At 44.8% G+C, this 25,797-nt stretch overlaps 1 protein-coding gene across 6 annotated transcripts in view; it reads left to right on the forward strand.

The window, feature by feature from the left end:
* DAB1 (DAB adaptor protein 1) overlaps positions 1-25,797 on the forward strand; it is a 1,219,211-nt gene that overhangs the window by 780,833 nt on the left and 412,581 nt on the right. The window contains exon 1 of one of the 6 annotated variants that reach the window (XM_047788900.1): positions 1,431-1,581. The exons of the other annotated variants lie outside the window; for them this stretch is intronic. The gene's annotated coding sequence lies outside the window, so the exon portion shown is untranslated. Of the gene's footprint in view, positions 1-1,430; positions 1,582-25,797 lie in introns of those variants that run through there. 6 annotated transcript variants of the gene reach the window in all.

Consider the following 25,797-nt stretch of genomic DNA (forward strand, 5'->3'; position numbering starts at 1 on the left):
AGACAGGGAGGGTCTCTCGATGACTTTGTACCAGCCATGGACCTACTGGCTCCACAAGGAGTGCATTAGGCTAAATATTTTTAGCCCATTGACTCTGGTGGTAATAACTCTAAATGCTTCATTAAATTTTCATGGGTGAGTGATGGAAGCTATGAGGGGAAAAACAAAACAAAACAAAACCCAAATCTGCCACATTAGCTTTCTTATTACCCAGCTGGAGGACAGGAATGTGGCCCCTAAAAAGAATAAAAATAAACTTTTTAAGGAACTGTTGCTTCTCTCATCCTTTCCTTCCTGGAGCCCTGCTGCAATACACAGAGCAGGACTTGCCTGGACTTTTTTTATTCCTCCCACACGTGGCATCTGGGGCTCTGGAGATGGGTGTACTGCTACAGACATTCACGGGAGTTGAACCCAGTCTCAGGGCAGAGGAATATTCAGATTGACACAGTATTTTTCGCGATCTGGCCGATCTTTGCAAGCTAGGAGCAGAAGTCGGGAGCAACCATTTGCTTCCTGGCTGGGGTCTTCTCCCTCGCTGGTGTCCTAATCAGGGGATCGTTTACAGGCATCCTGAAAACCAGACTTGGGAGGGTGGATGAGAGGAGGAAGCCTTGGGGTTTAACTGGGCCTGCCAGGCCTCAGGGGCCTGAGTCCCTCTCTAGGACTCGCGAAAGCGTGCCAGATACACGCCTCCTCTCTCTCTGGCACAACTTTTCTCTGGGAAGCCTCGGTGAAGCCAGGGGCACAGGAGCCGAGTTGGCCGCTGGGAACCAGCGCCCCCTTCTGTTAAGGGGAGTGGGGGCAACAGGCCCGCGCGGGACCTGCCCTAGAATTTTCGCGCACTAGCGCTCTTTATATTTGGCAATATGCGTGTTTAGAGGCTTGGATAAAAGAGCAAACACTTGGGAAAATTAAGAAGGCCCGGCGGGGGCAGCTGGTGGTGATGGTGGCAAAAACAGTGGATACTCTGAAAAATCCGAGTCTGGTGGCTTTTACCCCATCTCCCCCTCACTTTCTCTCCGCCCACGCAGCCGGGGCGGGGACCCAGGGCTCTGGGCTCCGCTCTCCCCCTTCCACGCCGGGATGAGGAATGAGCACCAGGGCTCTGGAGGCGCGACTGCGAACCGCGGCGCCCCCGCTCGCTCGCTCTTCCTCCTCCTCCTCGTCGCCAGCGCGACTTGGCTAGGCTCTTGGAGCGCGCTGGGGCGGCGCACAGAGCGCCTGGGCAGGAGCCGGAGCAGGAGCCGCAAGGCCGGGGCGTCGGGCGAGGGGCGCGCGGCCGGGGGCCAGGCTACGGTGGCAGCCCGGCAGCGGGTAGGTGAGCCGCGCCGCGGGGCGCCTTGCAGGCTCGGGGCTGGCGGGGCGGGGGCGCGGGAGGAGGCGGGTCTGCGTGCGGGCGGTCTCCTCCCCCTGCTCTGACGCGGGGCCCGTGGCTCCCGGGGAGGATGGACCGAGCTCGGCGCTCGTCCGGGCTTCCCCCGGCTGGAGAGCGCGCCTGAGTGCCGCCGCCCGCCGGGCATGGGGAGCCGCTTTCTGGGCGGCTGCGGCTGCAGAGGAGGATGCTCTCGACGAGCCGAGGTGAGGCGCGGCGGGGGCTTGCGGCCGCTCCGGAGTTCAGCGCCCGCAGGTGCCGGGCGGGGACACGGCGTCGGGGTAGATCAGCCGGAGCCCCCGGGCTCGGAGTAGGGTTCCTGGGGCACACCTCTCGGGAGTTTGGCTGGGATGGCGACTGCAGTTTTCTGTCCTTTTCCTCCACTTGCTGGGGGGGAAGGCGACTCTGCTTCTTCCTTCTGGGTCTCCCCGCTCCACTCCCAATCTCCCCTACTTCTGTCCACGCGCGGTTCTCTTTCCACCTGCTCACCCAGTATACTTGTATTGCTCCGGGACTCCCTGCACCCTTCTCCCTCCTGCGGCCCCGGCTGTATCCACCCACGATCCTGTCCTCTCTTACTGCAAAACCTACCGGCTACTCCCGAGCCCTCCCAGCCGCTTCCTCAGCAGCACCCCCGGGGTCGGGGCCTCTTTCCTACTTGGATAAATCAGGTTTTCACTTCCCTGCTCCTTGGCAGCGCCACGGTTCTGCCACGACCGGTCGAAAAACCGGAACTATCTTAGTTACGCTGCCCTTTTGCAAACAACGTCAGAGCTGGACCCCGCGTCTCCTCGGAACCCATCTCTTCCCCAGTCCTCCAAGGACTCGGTCCATTCTCAGCTGCCGCCCCCCCCATTCTACTCCCCAGCAATCCCCCCCCCCCCCGCCCCCGCCCCGAGCGCTCCTTCCCAGCCCTCTGCTCTTGCTTCTCCCTACTCCGGACTCGATGCTCTGCCCCCTCCCGCCCCCCATTTGGGAAACTTTAAAATCCGCGTGGTTAGGTTCCTAAAGGAGCCCTAAAAGGAGGACTCAACCGACGAGAGCGCCTGGAGCCAGGGAGTCAAGGGTGGGAGAGGTTGTGTCGTGGCGTCGGAAAGGCCCTGTTGGCGGAGTGTACTAAGTAAATTTGGAAACCGTGGTTGCTGCGGCCAGGACTCTCTTTTCCACGTTGGCTAGTCCCGCTGCGTATTACTGTGACCCCTGATGGGAGGGCGCATGTTTTCCGTGCACTTTTTAAAGCACCTTTAGCAATTTTTAAATTTTTTTTTTAATTTGGTGGTACTGCTAGTGTACGGGACGGGGCGGGGGAAGGGGCACGAGGGAGGGTTGCTTGAGGAGGTGGATGCCACTTGGCTCCTGCGTTGTTCCCTCCCGGCCACACCAGACTGTGTATGTTTCACTCCCTGTAAACTACCCTCCACCCCCAACTGCTGCACACAAGTCCTCATTGTTGGGGGTCTGCCTGGGCACTTCCGCCGGGGCTGGGAGAATCTAGAGGAATGGGGTGGGGGGTGGGGAGGCTGGGGGAGCTGGGCTACCGCGGTCGGGCTTTTGCCGGCTGCTGGCGGGCGGAGTGGAGAGCGCCGCGGCGCGGGCATCGGTGCGCTCCCGCTCGTGTCTTTGAGGGTGGGGTGCGTGCCCGCGTGGGTCGGGTGTCTGTGCTTTTGGATGCCGGCGCACGCCTGGGCTTAGTTCCTTTAGAAAGAGGGGTGAATGGAGAGGTTGTAGAAGCTAGTGCGTCTTCCCCCTGCCCGGAGCTGGAAGGGCGAGTCCAAGAGAAGGATGCTACAATGTAGCTCCTAGCGCGCAGGCAGGGACCCGAGCAAGGATCCGCCACTGTTGCTTCTCTATTCCTCGTGCGCCCCTCCTGCTGGTCCGTTCAACGCACTTTCAAAATGTTGATGGTTTTGTATACAGGCCTTGTGGGGGTTCCGCTGACACTTCATCACACTTAACATGTTTTCGAGTAATCATATAAATTAAAGGTGGCTTGCGTTCAGAACCCCCTAATTATCTGGTTCACGTTTGTACATTTATATGCCAATTATAGGTCTTGGGGAAATCCATAAAATTATAAACCGTCCCCACCCCCTGAATTAGCACGCATTGTTTTAATTATCTCAACAATGAGTGATTCTGGATGGAACCCTGAATTCCACAGGCAAGACAGACGAGGAGGGGAGAGGTTGGATTGAGTAGGAACACTCCACGGCACCCCCCGCCCCCATCTCTTTCACTCCCTGTCGTGACAAGGCTTGGTGACAATTCTGGAATCTGAAAGGGATCAAAGATTTCCTTGATTTCCTACTGAGAAGGGCCACCTCATCAAAGCTATATAAAAGTCAACTTCTAAGAAATCAGAAATTGTCTGCTGATGTCCTTGATTGAAACCCCAGCATTCAAATGGAGTATTGAAGAACTCCAAGAAACGGCTTTTGAAGCGCTATTGTTCTTTACCATACACAGAGGCCCTCTTAAAGGTTTAGGAAGTTCAAAAATGCAGTGATTTGAAAGACTGACATTGTAACTATTTGGCAACGCTGGGAGGGTTGGAGGGGATGAGAGAAGAGGTCAAGGTGGGGAGCAGGACGTGTTGTTGCTATCTTCTTGGGAAGTGCCGCTATCAAGTGGGAATTCAGTTCTACACATCAAGTTGGCAATTAAATCTCTTCCCAAAGCATATTTCGAAGATGATTTTTAGTGGGCTTTTTTTTTTCCTCTTTTTTTCTTTTGGATGTTAGTTTGCTTTAAGGTTTGAATAGGTCCTTATCTGAAACATTTAATCATGTTCATTGTATTCAACAATAAAATCTGAATAAAAATTCCTTATTGTTGATGAAGCTCATCTCACAAGCTGTTTCACAGTATGTTTCATTTGCAAGACAGACCATTGTGTGAGGCAGCCAGGAAGAGATAGTATCCCTTATTGTTCATTTTCACCCAAAGCCAAAGAGGACTAGGCTATTCCTGCTCCCCTCTGCCCTCCAGAGTAGTTTGTGTTCAATGGATGGGTGTTTGGCTTGGAACCTGATAGTACCCATCTTAAAAATTGCATTTGGTGGATTTGGGATGTCTGGAGCCACCCTGCAGGCAGAGGAAGTATCTCATCAGGGCAGCATTTCATTTTGATAATTCACTCAAGTCAAATATTTTGTTTTTGCTGGGGTTCAATCCTCCTCTCAAGCTAATAAAGCTAACAAAGCAAGAAAATCACAGTTTGTCTTTTAGATGGTGCTTTAAAAACTCCATAAATGGAAGGCTGTTGTCAGGAACTTTTAATTGTTACTCAGGGCTAATAACTATAACGGAAAAAAAATGTTCACTGGTTAAGTGATGACAGATAAGTCACTTGATCTCTCAGAACCTGTTTCATCATTTGCAGAACAGGGACAATGTTATCTACTTTGTGGGGCTTTGAGCGATTTTATGGGGAAAACTATCTCATTGGGGCGCTCTGGCACATAGGATTTCAAGAGAATGGTAGCTTTTGGTAAGAGAGAACGTGGAATTCTGCTAAGGAGAGCGAGTGGTGTTTGGAATTGGAAGGGCTGGTACTGGATTGGCGAATCGCCTCTCTTATAATAAAAGTAGGAATAATTAACCTTTGTGCAGCACTTACTAAGAAGCAGATACCCTTTTAAGCACTGCACCGGCATTAATTTATTTAATCTTTCTATAACCCTAGGAAGTGGATACTTGCATTTTTATTCTCGATTGGTAAGAAAAGTGGGGCACAGAGAGGGTTGATTACTGCCCCAAGGTCACACAGCAACTAGTAAAATTTAAATCCAAGCATCCAATCCTAACAACTGTGGTCTCTTACCTCTGAGTGGGAAGGTGATCGCAGCTGTCTCCCAGGGTGGTTGTCACATTTAATGGGGAACAATGGAATAGTTAGACTTGCAGTAGGAGCAGACTACAGGTTGTTTCCAATTTCAGGAGCTGACAATGTGAAATAGATGTTGTTCTGTTGCCAACAGGGCATTAGTCTGATGGAGGACATTTGGAACACTTGTGGTGTTGTGACAGGTGTTGGTGCACATCTCACTACTGTGTGAACATGTTCGGTGACTGGGTTTGCAGAGATCGTACTATTCCTCTTGGTTACCAACGGAGGCAATCACAGATTCTCCCGATTAAAAGGTGGTAGAACAGGTGTTTGAGGAGTTCCCATTGTGGTTCAGCCAGTTAAAGATCCGACATAGTCTCTGTGAGGATGTGGGTTCAATCCCTGGCCTCCCCTAGAGGGTTAGGGATCCCCAGTTGCTGCAAGCCATGGCAGAGATTGCAGATGTGGTTTGGCCCCGCTATTGCCATGGCTTGTGGCAGGGGCCTCAGCTGTAGCTCTGACTCGACCCCTAGTCCAGAAGCTCCCGTATGCCACAGGTGCAGCCCTAAGAAGAAAACGACAACAAGAACAGGTGTCTAGAAGTCTGTACTTGGGTGCTAGGCTGCCCGGGTTCAGATCACATTTCCCCCAGCTCTGCCTGCTGTGTGGCCTTGACCAGCTTATCTAACTTCTCTGTGCTTCGGTTTTCTACATAATAAAGTAATGGTGCTGGCCCCGTAAGATTGTTGTGAGGATTATAGGAATTGAACACAGAGTGTTTAGAACAGTTCCAAGCATGTAATATTATTTAACTACTAACATCTTTCAAAGGAAATAAAAATCCTTTCCCTTGATAATAGAAAATTTTCTCTTTGTCACTGATACCCTAAGGTTTAAATATCCTAAAATACCTGGCCAATAGTTTGTTTTGTTTCTTTTCTTGCTAACCAGGAGGTCGAGAGAGAGATAGTGAAGGATTTCAGGTAAAGGTTTTCTTTTATTTAGCTCATCAGAAATGTTGCCTTGACCATTTCCCCTCTGTGTGAAGGGAATGGTGAAGTGCACATAATGCTAAAACCTCCATGTCATTGTACTTTTCAGCAGTTGTTTTCAGGGAAATAAAACGACTCTTAGTTTGACTGAACTCTAGAGGAGTCACCTCTTCCAATTCACAGATTGCAGAGCAGCTGAGGCACCGTCAGAGTTCAGAATTCTTTGTCCCGCGCTCCTTTTTCTAGACCAGACTGTCTCTTATGTCAGGAGAGAGTGGTGGCCTGAAATATGAATAGACCTGGAGCAGGAAGGGATTGTGGGGGCTGGGGAGGGTATGACCAGGCTCAGAACAGAAGCCAGCCACATGTTCTGTACTGAAAAAAAGAATGTCCACAAGGAAAAGACAGCCCCTCCTCTAGGGTTATATCCATGCAAACTAGCACTGAACTCAGTCTTTGAAATGTATATCAGGATATGAACTTGTGTACGAAAAAGAAAAAGGACACGAAGTCAATGAATCACTTAAACACTTCCCTTAGGCTGTAGAGCAAATGATCAGGGTTCTTTTTCTCTGAGATGTTCTTCGTATTTTTCTTCCATTGAATCCTCAGATATGGGAAGGTTTTGGTTCGGGAATCATAAAACTCCTCTGGCTTCTATTTCATGAAATATGCAGCGTATTCTATTGGAAAGAAATTGCCAGCTTGCTTTTATTATTATTATTTTATTTTAACCTGACACATAACCAATCTGCAGTGCCAGTGGGGGATTCTCATAAAGAGAAAAGGAAACAGAAATAAAATTCTACTGAAGAGAAAAACTCACAGCTAAAGTGATGAAAATGTTGTGGTAGCAAAGGTGGGCTGTTTGGCTTAGGGGATGAAATTGGAGGAGGCCCTCTCGGACAGGTGCCAAGGTCAGAGTGAACACAGATCAGAGGTATTGCCCACCGACACTGAGTCTGGGAAAAGTACCAATCCTGTGTATCAGCTCTGAGCTCCATACCAATTTCTAACTCTCTGTTTCTCAGCTGGATCTGTCCATGCACTCTTTCATCAGTTAAGCATCTCCTCTTCTTCTTTTGTCTCTCCTTGTGTTTATCCCAGTCTTTGTCTCTTTTTCATTCTGTTTTTTCCTGATCCTGTGAGTGTCATAATCCACAGTAATGATAACGAAAAGTATGAATATGCATGAGGAGTATCTGAGAGATTGAAGCCATTCAGGTCCTGGATACAGACATCACTCCTGTGTCCATTCAACACCTCTTCCCAGCAGCTACTTGGTACTTGGCTCTGGTCCTGTGCCAGGCACTGTGGACAGTTCCAAGATGCAAAGGTACAGTTCCTACCATCTGGGCACCTGGCCTACATGCATAAAAAGAAGCTGCTGTGGCATGAGATGAGGGGCAGAGGCTATGTGTACAGCAGCACCGGAAGCTTCCAGAGGAGGGGTTACTTCTACCCAGAGAAAGGAAAGGGTGGCAGAGGCTTCACAGAAAAGATTTCATTTTATCCAGAAGCTGAAGGTCGATCAGGCGTTTCTGAGGGTTTGAAGGCATTCCAGAGTGAAAGAACTTACAAGGACAGACACAGGCGGGCAGAAAGCTTCATCGCTTCTTCATGCCGAGGATGGCTCTAATGTGGCATGAGTGGCTGAAATGGATTATTTTATAGAGCATTTTCCATACTCTGTTCTAGGGAACAGTGGTGTCCTCAGGATGGTTAGGAGTCTTTCAAAAGAAAGAATGTTCAGCGGGAAAAATGTCCGATGCTCAAAAATATTTTGAGAAGCCCTGCATTATGTATCCTACTCTTAGTAAGAGGCAGTATTTACTGACCTGTTGAAGCTTCAGAGATTTCCTACAGCAAAGAAACCCATGTACCTCCTTAAGAATTTCACAGACTCATTTGCTGTAGACTCTTTGATTTCAAGGAGCCCCTCTCAGTTTCTCATGAGATTGGAGAAAAGGTTTGTAGGTAAGCACTTAAGATTTTTTTTTTTTTCTTTATGGGGTCTCATGTGCAGCATATGGAAGTTCCCAAGCTAGGGGTTGAATCAGAGCTACAGATGCAGGCCTGTGCCACAACCACAACAATGCCAGATCTGAGCTGTGTCTGCAACCTACACCACAGCTCTCAGCAATGCTGGATCCTTAACCCACTGAGCGAGGTCAGGGATCGAACCCTCATCCTCATGGATAGCAATCGGGTATGTTAATTGCTCAGCCATGATGGGAACTCCCAACACATAGGATTTTTAAGCAGAACAGTTAGTTTGATTGAGAAATGATATGTTTGATTTGAAGTGTCATAGAGTGTATTTAAGACATATAAAAATGTGTAAATAATAATGCAGTAGAAAATTCTGTCCCTACTACCCAGCCTAAGAAAGCAAGCCATGCAAACGTAGTTGAAGCCTTCAGTAACCTCTCCCTGATCATCCTTCCTTTCCTGCAGAGATAACTACTGGTCCATATTTGGTGTTTATCATTCCATATAATTCTTTTGAATATGCTTCTCAGAACAACAACAAAAAAATTCCATTGACTTTCTCATGCAATTTGAAGCTTAGTTGCTACAGAGATAGTAAGAAAGAAATGGTAGCTTGTCTAATAAATGTCCAAGAAGGGACATTTATGAGCTCTTAGGGGGAGGAAATATGGCTTCTCCTTTTAACAGCAGTGCCTGGAAGGTAGTAGATGCCCAGTAAGTTTCTGCTGGATTGAATTGAATTAAATGTGTGCACATTTATTCATGGGATTCATTAAGCTTATGTGGATGAAAAAAATGGGGTAAATTGTCCTCCATTGACAATAGTGAAATGCTTTGTGATCAGCGATCCTGGAAACACATTTTTGGCGTCAGTCCTTTGTTCTGTAATCTGGATTTGGAAATGAATAGTAACAATCAGCTATAGAAAGTCATCTCTGTGTTCTTGACATCTTTTGGAATCATTAACCATAAGAACTTATTCACATCTGTCCTGTGAAAATAGCTGACTCAGTGGAACTCTCCACTTTCATTACAGGAAACATGACAACTAGAAATACTTTTAATCAAAAGGAAATTTATAGATGATCGCTAATTGGTTACTCAGTATCTGGACACTAGAAGTTTTAAGAGTGCCCCCCAGAAATAACTTATTTTCAGTAACAAAGTTTTATGATTAGGCACCATCATGCCACCACAAGCTCTCTCTTGATATAACACGAGGGACATCCTCTTGGAAAAGCTCACGTCATTGAAAATATATGTCATATTTGGGTGACAGTTTCCTTTTTTATGATCCTAGCCTGTATTCATACATTACCGTACACATGTTAACATGTAGAGTGAATGCTAGCGTATTGCCGAGGGATGCCTGGTGAAAAGAATGCGGGGGGTGGGAGGCGGAGAAGGGGGGAGACTTAGAGGCTCCCTGGCAGGCTTTTTGCACTAAATCTCAGTTATATGGAAGATAGTGGATTAGCTTTTCCCATAGGGTTCAATGTTGATTATAGCCAAGAATCCACCCTTAGGATTTTCTGTCTTTAATGCGGCTGGTGCAGACTTTTCTTCAGCGATTTGGGCATAGTAGTAAAATCCCACAGGCAGCAGGATGACAGTCAACTTGGGTCATGAACGATCACAAAAATACAGACCCTGCCAGAGAGTGAGGGAGAGAAGACCCGCATTGCTATTCGCTCGCGATCGCTGGGCGATGCCAGGCATTACGACCGTGGCATGTGGAGGTCCTTGTCTTCAATCCCAGGACAGGTTATTTTGAGGGGTATTACATGCATGCTCATAAAAGTTCTAAATATAAAATACAACCATTCAAACGTACCCAAGTCAGACCAGAAGCGCTGGCAGTCCACTTGTGGATGCAGTCAAAGATGAGCCAGCCATATGCTAAATCTGAGCTATGGCGTGGATTGTTAGAACATAGTTCAATGAATGCAAAAAAGGTCACTGTAATTTATTCCCGTGGGAAGCTGAAGAGATTTATAGGCCACATAGAAGCTGGATTCTTGCCAACCTTCTGCTATCTAACTTCTTAATTTTAATGGAGTTGAATTTATCAATCTTTTCTTTTATGGTTAGTACTTTTTATGTCTAAGAAAGCCTTTTTTTAAAAACTCTGATGTTACAAAGATATTCTCCTTTATCATCTTCTAAAAGCTTTATTGTTTTGCTTTTCAGATTTAGGTTCTCCAGTGTGTGTGTGTGTGTGTGTGTGTGTGTGTGTGTGGTGTGGTGTGAGGTAGGGATTTTTTTTTTCATAAAGTTTTAATGAAGTATAGTTGATTTACAAGGTTGCGATCATTCCTGCTGTACAACAAAGTGATTTGATTCAGTTATATGTATACACACATCCATTCTCTTTCAGATTCTTTTCCCACATAGATTAGCACAGAATATTGGGTAGAGTTCTCTGTGCTACACAGCAGGTCCCTATTGACCAAAGCATTCCATTACACCTCAGTGTGCATGTACCAAACCCAAACCCAGAGTCCATCCCTCCCCTTAGATCTGTCCTCTTTGGTAACCATAAGTTTGTTTTCAAAGTCTGAGTCTGTTTTGGTTCTGCAAGTAAGTTCATTTGTATCCTTTTTTTCAGATTCCACAAGTAAGTGATATCCTATGATGTTGGTCTTTGACTGTCTAACTTAGTATGATAATCTCTAGGTCTGTCTATTGAGGTAGGAATTCATTGTGTTTATTCTCATCCGAATGGGAAAAAAAAATCATCCTGCTTTTAGAATTAGTTTCTAGGCATATATTTGGTCTACTCTTTTGCCCAAACCACACTTTCTTTATTATTATAGCTATAATAATATTATTATAATTATTATAGCTTATAATAAGCCTTGGTACTTGACAGGACAAATCCCCCACAGAGCCCTTCTTCAAAAATAACGGCCTTTCTTGGCCTTTGTTTTCTATGCACGTTTTATAATTCTCTTTTAAACTTATACTAAAATACTTCCTGAGATTTGATTGGAGCTATTACTTGAATTTATAGATTAATTCAGGGAAATGACATCACTGTGATATTAAGGCTTTCTTCCCATAAACATGCTTTTCATCCACTTATTTAGTTCTTATTTAATGTTTTTCAATATATAAGTTTCTCCTTAAAGGCCTGCACCCTTTTGGTGGATTTATTTACAGGTGCTTTGTATTATACTATATTTTACTGTATTTTCTATATTTTCTAGTTACATAGCTACCAGGGAACTCCTCCACCTGTATTTCTTATTCTGGATGGTGGGGGCTAGAAGGGGAGGGAAAAAAACTGGTGGTTATGGAGTGCTTACTAACTAAACACAAGGATCTTTACTACATACTCTAGTTCGATAACAGAACAGCCTCAAGGGAAGGGCTCTGGGTGCTTAGCACTGCCCTTGGCTGGGTCGCTGCTGGTTTCCTTCGTCCCACTGGGTCAGTGGGTTTTGGGAATGAGGATTGCGGCTGCCACTCACCTGGTTCAGGTGGCAGAGGCCTTTAAAAGACACCTCTGGTTTTCCCCTGGAGAGTGAGGGGCTGCACCAAGGATGGTGGGACCCCCGTCTCATATGGTAACAGAATCTGGGGCCCCAGAGGCAGAGTCTGTTTCCTGTCACACTGGTCTGGCAATTCAGGCAGGCCAGAGCCCTGGAGCTGCCCGAATGGCACAGTTTGCCGGTAGCTACAGTCTAGTTTGACTTTTCAGGCAGATCGCAGGTCAGTGAATATTATTCCCACTTTCCAATGAGGAGCCTGAGGTCTAGGGAATTGAAAAGATGTGTGTAAGCCATGTAGCTGAGCTGGAATGAAGACCTGGGTCTCATGGCACCCCTGGATCAAGGCTCTTTCATTTCACCATGTTGTCTAAAGATCCCCAAGTATCTGAAGATGATGATATAGTGAAATATCGACGCATGTTTCAACACGATTATGTGTGGAAATTGTGCCTTATATCTGGTAAAAGAGGGCTAATGGGAGAGCTGTCAGACTACAGCCCATGTGGAGGTTGGTACCTGGCAATTATTCTCCTCTGTCACTGTTTATCTTCTTCTCCCCCTCTCTGTGGACTTCCTTATGCAGTTAATTTTTTTTTTGTCTTTTTTTGCTATTTCTTGGGCTGCTCCTGCGGCATATGGAGGTTCCCAGGCTCGGGGTCTAATTGGAGCTGTAGCTGCCGGCCTACGCCAGAGCCACAGCAACACGGGATCCGAGCCACGTCTGCGACCCACACCACAGCTCACAGCAACACCGGATCCTTAACCCACTGAACAAGGGCAGGGATCAAACCCGCAACCTCATGGTTCCTAGTTGGATTCGTTAACCACTGCGCCACTATGGGAACTCCAATTATTATTTTTTTAATGGCCACATCTGTAGCATATGGAAGTTCTCAGGCCAGGGATCCAATCTGAGCTGCAGCTGTGACCTACATGACAGCTGGAACAACACCAGATCCTTTAACTCACTGTGCTGGGCTGGGGATTAGCCTGTGCTTATGCAGAGATCCAAGCCACTGTCATCAGATTCTTAACCCACTGTGCCACAGCGGGAACTCTATCCTTAAGCTATTAATTCTTTCATAAGCCTACTTCCACTCCTTTCTCTCCATTCAAATAAAACTTGTATTTTAGGGCCTAAGACAGATAACCATTTCTCTCTGAAAGATACCCCTAAGATATCAGTGTTCATAAAATTTCAAATTCTTCTCCTCCCCATTGCCAGGTACTGTTCCTCTTTCCCTCTTCTCTCACATTCTATCATCAGCACATATTTCATAGAATTTTCAGGGATGAAGATCATATACACTCTAGGTTAGGGTGACATAAGAGAGGATGTCTCAGAAAGATTAAAGCACCAAAAATCTGACCACTTGGTTCACATGATAATAAATTTTCTCTCTGCTGTGTATGTGGGGTCCTAGGAGTGAGGTCAGGTATCATACCGTGTACATTTGCTCCAAATGTGCCAGTGGAGAGGGAAGTCTTGACTTGTTTGAGGAGTCTTAGGTCAATGTGGCTGGGAGGAAGGGGGAGGGTATTGGAATCAAGCCCTCTTTAAAAATATGAAGATCAGGAGTTCCCATTGTGGCTCAGCAGGTTACAGACCTGACTAGTGTCCATGAGGATGCAAGTTCCATCCCTGGCCTCACTCAGTGGGTTAAGGATCTGGTGTAGCTGTGAGCTGTGGTGTAAGGTTGCAGATGCAGCCCAGATCTGTTGTGGCTGTGGCTGTGGCTGTGGCATAAGGTTGCAGATGCAGCCCGGATCTGTTGTGGCTGTGGCATAAGCCAGCACTACAGTTCCGATTCGACCCCTAGCCTGTGAACTTCCACATGCTGCAGGTGCAGCCCTTATGTAATGTCATACACCCTAGACTCTAACTTTCATGCTTGCTTTCACCTGCCTTTTCTGGGCAGGTGTATCTTTTTCAGGCTTCCTGAGCCCCAGACTCTACTAAGCGCCACACTTCATTACATCGATGTTCTGCCCCTTGTCTGTTGGTTGATCTGAAGTCCTCTACAGTTGAGAGTTTCTCAAGGGCACTGCTAACTGAGTCTCCTGCCCTATATGCTTGGTGCATTGAGGAAGTGCACTATTATGAGTCTGTAAAGACAAAATAGGGCTTTCTTTCTGTTGTAATTTTGAAATTTTCTAATGGACTCCTTTTGTTTCAAAACCGCACCTTGTCCTGTCTTTTCCTGTCTTCATTCTTCCTTTCCTTCCTTATTTTTTCTCCTTCAGTTTGTATCAGATCATAGGGATTGCATGAAATCAACAACAGCAAAGACTTCTCAACCTCCCAGTCTGTAGTGTGATTTTACAGTTCCTGGAATGGGCTGTATTCCCTCTCTTTCTCAGATGCATCATTTCAGTGGAGGAGGCAGTATTGGGAGAGTGGTTGGGAGGTGGATTTAGAAGTTCCTTGTCAAATCCCAAAGTAGCATAAGTGTTTTACATGGATGATTGGCCATTTCATGGCTTTTCTTCAGCCAGTTTAAAACTACAGCCTGAAGTCCATGAGTTTATTTTCCGTGGGAAGGTTCATTTGTGCCATATAATAGATTCCAGATATAAATGATGTCATATGGTATTTGTCTTTCTCTTTCTCACTTCACTTAGTATGAGAGTCTCCAGTTCCATCCACGTTGCTGCAAATGGCATTATTTTGTTCTTTTTTTATGGCTGAGTAGTATTCCATTGTGTATATATACCACATCTTCTTAATCCATTCATCTGCCAATGGATGTTTAGGTTGTTTCCATGTCTTAACTTCAGTGAATGCACGGGTGGATGTATCTTTTTCAAGGAAAGTTTTGTCCAGATATATACCCAAGAGTGGGATTTCTGGAGACCGAAACTGTGCCAACCATTATGTGTCAGGGGTGAGGAGCACCTCTCAGTGCTATCCCCGAACACACACAAAACAGCATCAGCCACACCCCCAGGACTTGCAAGCAGAATTTAATAATTTTAATGATATGCACAGTACCAGTGTGAATCTCGTCCAGAGACACACATGCCAGGTACCTTAGTTGGAAGAACTGAATATAGGGAAGTGGTAACAACGGTGCTGGAAGAGCTGAAAGTGTGACACAAGGATAAGAGGTGGAGACTGACTGCAGCAGGAAGCCCAGCTGTTTCTAGGTCTCAATCTGTAGGCACCAAGGGAGGTGGTAGTGTTATCAGAGCCCAGGAGGTACGGCCACTGGAAACGTAGCTGAGGCTACATGATGGGAGTGGGGACCACAGGGCTGGGCGGGCACCATGAAGGAGATTTGACCACTGCTGAGGATGCCACCCTTGATGCAGAAAGAGAGAGACCCTTACTCCTCTTCCTCCTCCTGCCTGTCTCCTACCATCTCTCCCATGTAGTGAGCTTCACTGGACAGTAGTTGGCCACAACTTGGAAGATGTTGGGACCTGCTTGCCACCACACTCAACAGGGCGGGGGGGTGGGGGGGGGGATGGCCAGGAGCGGATCTGGGAGAAACAGGCAAGGGACTAGTACAAACGCTAGGTATATACATTGCTCACAGAAGTGTTTACTAATATTGCGGAGCTGCAGGAAAACAGCGTTCCTCCTCTTCCCTCTCCTCCCACCCCCAGTCCATCCATCCAACCTCCCTTGCAGAAAATTGAGAGCAATACAGTTGTCAGCTGTATTCTATCTTTGCAGGGTGAGATATGTGAGTGTTGGGTGTCCTGGTGAGTGAGATGGCAAAGACGGACCACACTGTCCTTTTGCTGCAATTTCCAAATCATAAGGCTCTGCAGACTCATTTAGTGGCCCAAGCTGAGTTGATTTGAAGTGACCTGAAGCTCCTGATGATCTTTAGTGATCCTTCTGAGTGTGAACAGTCCTACAGTGGCTTTAGAAGCATGAATGAATTTGATCACAGGGTGCCACCCCAAACCCAGCTAGGGATGTTACAAATAGAAGGTAAGTGCATGCATAGTAAAGGCTGGCTTTCTCAAATGCCACTTAAAATCTGCATTCTGAACATAGAAGACTCATGGTATTCGGATAAGGGATTGCGAACCCTGTACTTCACCGTGACAGTGGGGTCACCAAGGGGTGAATAGTGGGGCTGGAACTGTTTAGTGCCCCTTTGCCGTGAATGAATATTATGTGAATAAATTTAGTAAATGAATTTTGGGTCTAATGCTTGTGAAGAAAGGCAGCAAGTGAAATATATAGGTAAGTCTACACACATGCACGCTGTGCACACAAACACACACAATTCAGATATTCTCTTTGATCTTCAGAATAGTCCTGTCGAATAGACAGGAAGGGCAGTACCACTGCTCTTTGGTCAAACCAAGGGGTCTCGGGCCATGGTTAGCTCTGTGCCCATGGCCAAGACCTTTAACTCTCTGAGCTGCGATGGGTTGTTTTGTAAATAAAAGAAGCGACACCTACAACACAATAGAACTGTGCCTGCTGCCTGTCCATGTGCCATAAGTTCGTTTCCCTCACCCCTCCCCCTTTCGACAGGTAAAAGTGATGGCACGGCCACACAGTCATCCCCTTTGCAAAGGACATGCTTCAGTATAACGAAGAGTTCAGCAGTTGAATGATAATAGACCTTCTCTCTCCTAGCCTTTTTTTTTTTTTTTCCAATCCTTCATTAAGAGGAGGGGCTTGATGTAATGCCCCTCTCAGAAATCAGTCATGGTTTGCGGTGACTTTGGTGGCCCCTGCTATTGTCCTCACAGATCAGGATGCAGTTTGATGTTTCGTTTCTTCCAAATCTGACTGGAGGGAAAACCACGGCCACCACCACCAGCAGCACCACCACAAACACAGTTTGCTGCAGAAAGCGACGTTGTTTCTTGTCAGCACCCAGGGGACTTTGTTTACCATAATTCACTTTAGATGGGCATAATAAAATATTTTCTTGAGTATTTTGTAAGATTAATAAAGCAGCATTCCTAGGGAAAGTTTATTAATCCATAACTTACAGAAAACTCCAGAGGAAGAAGAGATGAGCTATGTTCTCTAGGTGCAGACGTCAGGCGTGCCACTCGTAGAGTTGAATTATGGTGCATTATTCAGCTATAGCTACTTTCTAGGTGCATTACAGGTGGCTGATGTGATGGTGACTTTGTCTTGGATGTGGTCGAAACAAGCAGTTGTCTCTTTGTATTTTTAGGTTGGGAGGGTGTGAAAGGGAAGGTGGCAACGTGTAGAGTAATCAGTCACAGCCCTTGTGATGTGATCCTTTCCATCCCCTCGGCTGGCACGTCAGCCAGGTTAGTTAGACACCAAAGCGTGCTTTTGAACCTTGGCTCTTTTGCTGTGCGGGCACTGGGTGTCTGCTGTCTGTCAGATGGAGGTGGTGGTGCTGGTGGCAGTGATGATAGTTAGGATGAGGAGGAGGGTGAAGGCTACTTCTGTGTCCTTGACACAGAGTTATGATTTATGGGAGGGACTTGGTACTCTGTTCCTTCATCCATTCACTCAACATTTTTGAGCCTGGACACGGTACTGGCACAATGACGGGCTCCAATTTTTTTTTTTTTCTTTTTGGCAATAAAAAAAGACACAGATTTCTACCTCAAGATCCAGGGTTAGTCCAGGAAGCACAAATAAACAGACACTAATATGGTCAGGTATGGCCCCGAAAAGCATTAGTTGCAGTGAAAAATAAGACGGAAGGATGGATGTTGCCAAGTTAGGAAAGCTAAACATTCAGAAGGTGATGTGGAATTTGCTGATGATCTTTGGTGCAATAAATGTGTTCTGGGTACCCTGCTGGACTTACAGGGTGAGCGTGGCAGAAACTCTAGTTGCCTGTGTAGTGTGTACAGTCTCCTGTGGAAATGCAGTCAACAAAGGCAGAAGGAGACATGCTCTAGTTTGGGGCACCATGGTAAAGGCAGGAATGGGGACGTCCATGTATGAAGAGCCCTACATAAGTTGGTTCTTTTTTTTTTTTTTTTTTTTCCTGATTTTGGTCATCCCATAGCATATGGAGTTCCCAGGCCAGGGATCAGAGCAGAGCTACAGTTGTAAGTTACGCTGCCCATGTGGCAACGCTGGATGGGATCCTTTAACCCACTCTGCCAGGCAGGGAATCGAACCTGCGTCCTGGTGCAGCAGACGTGCCTCTGATTCCATTGTGCCACAGCAGGCTCTCTCACTTAAGTTGGTTCTAATAGCTGCCAGGGTGATGGGGTGGCAGGAGCCAGGGAAGATGAGTCTGGGCAGGTAAACGGGGCCAGTTCCGGGAGCATCTTTTTCCCCAGATGTTGGCCAGGAGGTTGTGGGTGGGTAGACAGTGGCCAAAAAGCCTTTATTTGGGGCAGCCTTCTCTGCAGTTCCTTCACATCTTCTATTGCTTGGGTTCAAAGAGCAGTCTATGGAGAAGTATGGTTATATTTATCTAGGTGAAGTGAGGACTGTGCATCAGGTGTAGCATAGGTAAATGGTCTTTCAGGTGTCTCTTACGAGAACTGCAAGCCCAGGAGCCTTCAAGGCCCATGCACTTGTCATCAGTGGGTGGAACAGTCTGGAATTAGGATAGGGGCACACTGTGTAAGCCATTCAGCGTCAGCTGATGGTTGCAGTAAAAGAGTGGTAGACTAGGTCTTCAGTTTTTCCAAGATAGAAATCTTACTTTTGTGTTTTTAAGACGTGAAATCTCTCTGTTAAAAATCTGGGGAGTTCCTGTCGTGGCGCAGTGGTTAACGAATCCGACTAGGAACCATGAGGTTGCGGGTTTGATCCCTGCCCTTGCTCAGTGGGTTAACAATCCGGCGTTGCCGTGAGCTGGGGTGTAGGTTGCAGACGCGGCTCGGATCCTGCGTTGCTGTGGCTCTGGCGTAGGCTGGCGTAGCTCCGATTAGACCCCTAGGCTGGGAACCTCCATATGCCGCAGGAGCGGCCCAAGACATGGCAAAAAGACAAAAAACAAAAAAAAAATCTGCCACTAAATCACTCAAAGAAAACAACAAATGTATACATGTATGTGTAACTGGGTCACTATGCTGTACAGTAGGAAAAAAATAATGTATTGGGAAAAAAAAAGCAACAAACGAAAAATATTTGTAGGTGAGGTATAACTGGCCTGTAGCTTTTAGCTCATAAACTACCTACCCATCAGTGAATTTTGGCTTATTCTTTTTTTTTTAATTAAAAATAAATTTTTAATACAATTTTAAAGGTTGCTTTTCATTTATAGTTAATAGGAAATATCTACTGTATCACCCATATTGTACAATACATCCTTGAGCCTGTCATTGAGCCAGTAGTTTTTTTTTCTCATTTATTGTAAACCAGCTATATTGGAAAATATAAAAATCATTATAAATGAGAATTTTGGCTTATTCTTTATAATTAGTATGTTATGACTACATAAATCTCCCTCAAGTGCAAGTTAGGTCAATATACCAAGGGGTAAATTGGGCCATTTTGGGTAAAGGAAAGTTTCTGCAAGACAGTTGAAAGGTGGAAATTGGTTCTCACTTGTTTCTGTGTGTTTCTGCAGTCACCTTGCTTACTGTTCTTGGCCAGATGCTTCTGATACTTGGGACAGCTTCAGTCCAGCCAGTGTCTGAGGCGATTCTGGTGTGTACTTAGCTGTTTGCTGGACAGCCCTGAGGTTTTGTCTGTCTGTGTCTGAGTCTACAGCTGCCTTAATTAAGCTTGTTATGTGCTGCTACTGAGGCAAATCCCTGCAGTGAGTCAAATGAGTAGTTTTAGGGTCTGAAAATGACAGCGTTCTGTGGCTTTCTCATTTAGGGTTGAGCCTCCCAGCCACTAAAATATGCACATTTCCAACCAGAGTGAGAACATGAGCAACTTAGTAGTTACTGTGGAATTGAGCGAATGTCATAAATATTTATTTATCTTCTTCATAGCTGGCATAAAAATGTTAGGATATAAAAAAAGTTGTTCACTATAAAAACAACAGAAAATTCATTGGCTATACATCTCCTGAATGCATGTGTCTCTTTGGGTTTTCATTAGCGTCTAGCAATATACTTTGAGAAATTAGATTTGAACACAAGCTTCAGCAGAAGACGAGAGCCCCTGGTATTCATAATTAACCTGTTTTTAGCAAGGATCCATTGCATACTGTAGTCTTCTTTTAACCATGTAGTGGCTGTGGTCAAGTTGGATGAATGGTTCTTTCTGAATTTTTTCTTAGAGAAGCGATCCCTGTTTATTGAATTTGAAAAACAAAAAAGTATAGAAGAAAAAAAACCACACCTATAATATTTCTTCCCAAAGGCAATCACTGTTAATGTTTTGATTTGTAGAAATCAAGAGGTTGCAGTTTGAGGTCAGCTGGACATGGATTTTAGTCCAGGTTCTTCTGTTTATTTAATCTTGACACCTCTTTTTTTCTGATTTATGAAACAGAACTCCAAATAACATCTATTTTATCTGATCCAATGATTATTAAACAAGGCGATATGTATCAAGTCTTTAGCACATTACTTGGCACATAGGAAACATTTACCAAGTGAGCTATTGTGATTATATTTTTTATTCTTTTTTCTATAAACATTTTACCTTACAGAGTTTTCAAAAATAGTTTTCAAATCACTGTAGTTTTTCTTGTGTAAAAATGAAACAACCGATGTTCCCATATCTCTTAAAAAATACTCTCTAAATGTCCTTTTGTTTCCCACAGTGGTAAACAATAGGTTCTATGTTTCTTTTTTAAAAAACTGAAATATAACTAATAGTGTCGTGTTATCTTCACATGTGTGGCACTGCATACATACATACACATATACACATACACACACATATATTCTTTTTCAGATTCTTTTCCATTAGGGGTTATTTGAAGGCATCAAATATAATTCCCAGTACTATTCAGTAGATCCTTGTGTGTGTATATATATATATATATTTTTTTTTTGTCTTTTTGCCATTTTCTTGGGCCACTCCCACGGCATATGGAGGTTCCCAGGCTAGGGGCCTACACCAGAGCCACAGCAATGCAGGATCCGAGCCGCATCTGCAACCTACACCACAGCGCACGGCAACGCAGGATCCTTAACCCACTGAGCAAGGGCAGGGACCAAACCCGCAACCTCACGGTTCCTAGTCGGATTCATTAACCACTGCGCCACAGTCCTGTGTATATATTTTATGCACAGTAGTGTGTATATATTAATCCCAGATTACTAATTTAAACCTCTCTTTCCCCTTTGGTAACCATAAGTTTGTTCTCTATGAGTCAATTTTTGTTTTGTAAACAACTCCATTTATGTCATTGTTAAGACTCCATGTATAAGTGATAACGTGTGACATTTGTTTTTCTCTATAGGACTTGCTTCAGTTAATACTGTAATCTCTAATTCCATCCGTATTGCTGCAGATGGCATCATTTTGTTCTTTTTCATGGCTAATATTCCATTGCGTACACGTACTATGTCTCAGTTATCCATTTATCATCTATGGATGGACACTGAGTTGCTTCCTATCTTGGTTTTATAAATAGTGCTACTGTGAACACTGGGGTGCATGTATCTTTTCAAATCAAAGTTTTCTCCAGATAAATATGCCCAGGAGTGGGAGTGCTGGATCATATGGTAGCTCTATTTTTAGTTTTTTAAGGAACCTGCATATTGTTCTCCATAGTGGCTGCACCATTTTACATTCCCACCAACGGTATAGAAGGGTTCCTTTTTCCCGACACTCTCTCCAACCTTTATTATTTGTAGACTTTTTAATGATTGCTAATCTGCCGGGCATGAGGTGATCCCTCATTGTAGTTTTAATTTGTATTTCTCTAATAATTGGCCACACCTGGATGTCCTCTTTGGCGAAATGTCTATCTAAATGTCCTTTTTAAGTTATATAATACTTTATTAACATGGCTGTATCAACATGTAGCTTTTCTCTTGTGTATTTAGGTTCATCGCACATTCTTTTTTTCTCTAAATAATTCTTTGATGGATATCTCCCTTCATCAGTGTTTTTTTCAGCCGCTTGATCTTCTGGTTAGAGTAGCGACTGCAGCCCTCATCCGTAAATGGGCAGAATTACTGCCAGCATTCTCCACTGGAACTTTTGGCGATGGCGGAGTTGGTGTTTGCACTGCCCTGTAATAGTAGCGAGAAGGTACATGTAGCTGTTGAGCATTTGAAGTGGAACTAGTGGGACTGAGAAACTGAGTTTTAAAACATTTAACTTTATTCCATTTTACTTTAAATAGTCTTAAATGGCTGGTGCCTGCCCTATCAGAAGCATGGGCTTGTACGCTTACAGGTCAAAGAGTAGAGTGGACTTAGGCAGAAATTTTGTTTTTCATGCAGACACATCCATAGAACCTTTAGCTTTTTCTTCTGGTCTTTTCATCTCTGGTGCCGTCTCAAGATACTGCCTTTTCTCTTTCTGTATGTTTCTATTTTATTTTGACAGAGTTGATAGAGGGTGCCTTACGTGCTTGCTGCCATGTTAAGTTAGAAGGCTGGATTGAAAATGTTGACTCTGTAAGGACTCTTTAGGTTGTCAGTGACAAGACTCTTGCTTAGCGCGACTTCAGTCTCAGAGGGAATTTCTCTGCTCACAGAACCGAGATTCGGTGTGGTTTCATTGCAGGCGTGGTTAGAACTGGGAGCCCAGGCAGCTATGTTTCCACACCAGTTTTACTTTCTCTGTGTTGGCCTTTTTTGAAGGTTCTGCCTATCTGGTGACAAAGACGGCCCCCGGCCATCCAGGCTTACATCCTACTGGCTTAGCAACCCCGGCCAAAGGGAGGAAGGCTTTTCTCCAGTAGATACACAGAACAGCCTGGAGTTGGTGCTCAGTGGACTTGTTCTGACTCCTGCATCAGTCAGTTACTGAGTCAGGGCTGGGGAGGCAGACTTCTTGCTTATTGGCCCATAATGAGCCCAAGGCTCACCTGTGGAGCCAGAGGGTGAGGTCAACCACACCAAACTCTAATGGACTGAATTGGGGTAAGAGACCGATTCCCCAAAGGAAAGTCATGGTGGGAAATGCATGCTTGGCAGACAGGCACACACTTCACAGTTGATGCTCACTGCACTGTATCTTTGAAGCATTCTTAGTTCTCCCAGTTCTTTTCTTAGGAGAGCCAGTTTTTTGGATGAAAGGGAACACTTTCTGTCCAGTGAATTGCTGTCCCTTCACATAGCAGGCTTCTGTCATTTAATGGGACCATTTCCTTATCCAGAGAAGGGTCCGTAGATGTGTCTCCCAATTATGAAAGCATTGGGAGGTTTGGATTCTGTCTGGCTTTGCTCTACCTGTGTTTCTGACAGTATGCTCACAGGTTAATTCTTTCTCTCTAGGAAGTAGGTAACTATGCCCCAGAGAGTAACAAAGTAAGTAAATTGATGCATCTATTGTGATTATTTTTCTTTATGAATAAGGCAAAAGATGTATTGCCTAAGCCCCTTCCTAGGAGTATCTGAATCAAAGCTGATGAGGTTTGCATGTCAGACTCCAGATAATCTGGGAATCTGGTAGAGAGTGGGCACTTCAGTCTCCAGCTGGTGTATTGCAGCAATATCTTGGGAATTAGGGGTGTAATTAAACCATCCCTATTAGTAAGTACAAAAAGGGACTCACTGCCCTTAAACGTGACTGTAACATATCAGATCATCATAAAAGCATAAAGCTATTTATTTCATCAGCAGAGTCCATGTAGGAAGTATTTTATTAATACTCCAATTTTCTGATTCAGCCCTTTGTGTAATAACATACAGTGACTAAAACAGTTTCCCTTTTACTGCTCATGCTCCGCCTCATAAGCAAGGTTGGAATTTTGTAGTGCCATTCATGCCAATTTTCCTTTACACTCTCCAGCATAAAGCATATCAGCAAATTAATATTCCCCACTTGTAAGATGAGATTGACCTCATAGGTACAAGTTCATTTCTTGTCCTAACATCTACTGTACCGTGAAATTAGGGGTCTTTTCTTTATCTATCTGTATGTTTTTACTTCATTATCACTGTGGCAGGAGTGGTAGTAGGGACGTCAATTCAGATATTGTGTCACTCTAATGTATTATCAGTTTTTAACTAGTCAGTCATTATTGTATAAAGATGCAGACGATATCAGGAACACAGTTTGCTTTTTTTTTTTTTTAGTGCTGTTTTATTCCAGGTGAAATCACAGGCAAGCTCTCTGTATGGAAAAGGGGCTGAAAGCATGGAGCCTAGGCTTAGGGAAACTCTGAGGGCACCTCTGCTAATCACCTGTGCTTCATTGAGTTACCTGTGCAGGTAAAAGAAATGAAGCACTATAATTATTAGAGAAATGCAGATCAAAACTATGGTGATGTGTCACCTCACACTAGTCAGAATGGCCCACATCAAAAAGTCTACACACAGTAAATGCTGGAGAGGGTGCGGCTAAAAGGGAGCCCTTCTACACTGTTGGTGGGAATGTAAATGGTTATAACCATCAGGGAAAATAGTATGGAGGTTCCTCAGAAAACTGAAAAGTAGAGTAATAATGTGATCCAGCAATCCAGTTGAGGACATATATCTGGAGAAAACCCTAATTTGGAAAGTACATACACCCCAGTGTTCATAGCAGCACCCTTTACAAAGGCCAAGGCTTAGAAGCAACCTAAATGGCCCTTGACAGAGAAACGGAGAAAAAGGTGTGGTACATATATACAGTGGAATAATACTCAGCTGTCAAAAAGGATGAAATAACACCATTTGCAACAACATGGATGGAGCTAAAGATCACCATACTAGTCAGTCAGACGAAGACAAACATATGATATCACGTGTATGTGGACTCTAAAAAAAAGGATACGAACGAACTTAAAACAGAAATAGACTCACAAACATAGAAAACAAATGTGTGGCTGCTACAGAGGACAGGTTGGGCGCAGGGGTGGACTAGGGATTTGGGCTTGACACATGCACACTGAGGCATGTGGAATGGATAGTTAATGGGCATCTGCTTTAAAGCACAGGGAACTCTGCTCCATATTCTCTGATAACCTGTATGGGAAAAGAATCTGAAAAAGAGTGGATAAGTGTATATGTATAACTGAATCACTTTGTTTTACGGCAGAAATTAACACAACATTGTACATTGACTGTACTTCAATAAAACTTTAAAAAAATGACACATTAAAAGAAATGAAGCACTAACAGGCTGTGTAGCAACGAATCCTAGGACATGATAGGACATAAGTGTTATGTTAGCAGGTCAGTTAAATGATCTGGTGTCCTGGAGCTATTTACTTGACTGCTCTGGACCTACATATTCTCAACTGAGAAAGAAGGCTTTGACAGCATTATTTTGTTCTTCTTTTTTTAAATTTTGTTTTGTCTTTTTTAGGGCCGAACCCATGGCATATGGGAGGCTCCCAGGCTAGGGGTCAAATTGGAGCTATAGCCACTGGCCTACACCACAGCCATAGCAACATCAGATCTGAGCTGCATCTGCGGCCTGCACCACAGCTCTTGGCAGCACGGATCCTTAACCCACTGATTGAGGCCAGGGATCAGACCTGTGTCCCCATGGATGCTAGTCAGATTTGTTTCTGCTGAGCCACGATGGGAACTCCTATTTTGTTCTTTTTTATGGCTGAGTAGTATTCCATTGTGTATATGTACCACGTCTTCTTGATCCATTCATCTGTTGTTGGACATTTCCATGTCTTGGCTGTTGTGATAGTGCTGCAAATAATGCCATTTGCAGCAACGTGGATGAAACTAAAGATTCTCATACTAAGCGAAGTAAGACAGAAGGAGAAGAACAAATACCGTATGATAGCCCTTAAATCTGGAATCTAATATATGGCACAAATGAACGTACCTACAGAAAAGAAACAAACTCATGGACATGGAGAACAGACTCGTGGTTGCCAAAAGGGAGGCGGAGGGAGTGGGATGCACTGGGAGTCTGGGGTTAATAGATGCAAATTGTTGCATCTGGAATGGATAAGCAATGAGCTTCTGCTGTGTAGCACAGGGAACTATATCTAATCACTCGTGATGGAACACGGTGGAGGATAATGTGAAAAAATGATGTGTGTGTGTCTGTGTAACTGGGTTACTGTGCTGTACAGCAGAAATTGGCAGAATACTGTAAATCAACTATAGTGAAACATTTTTTTAAAATAAAAGGAAGGATCGGAGTTCCCATCGTGGCTC

The sequence above is a fragment of the Phacochoerus africanus genome, chromosome 8 (genome assembly GCF_016906955.1).
Source record: "Phacochoerus africanus isolate WHEZ1 chromosome 8, ROS_Pafr_v1, whole genome shotgun sequence".
Classification (NCBI taxonomy): domain Eukaryota; kingdom Metazoa; phylum Chordata; class Mammalia; order Artiodactyla; family Suidae; genus Phacochoerus; species Phacochoerus africanus.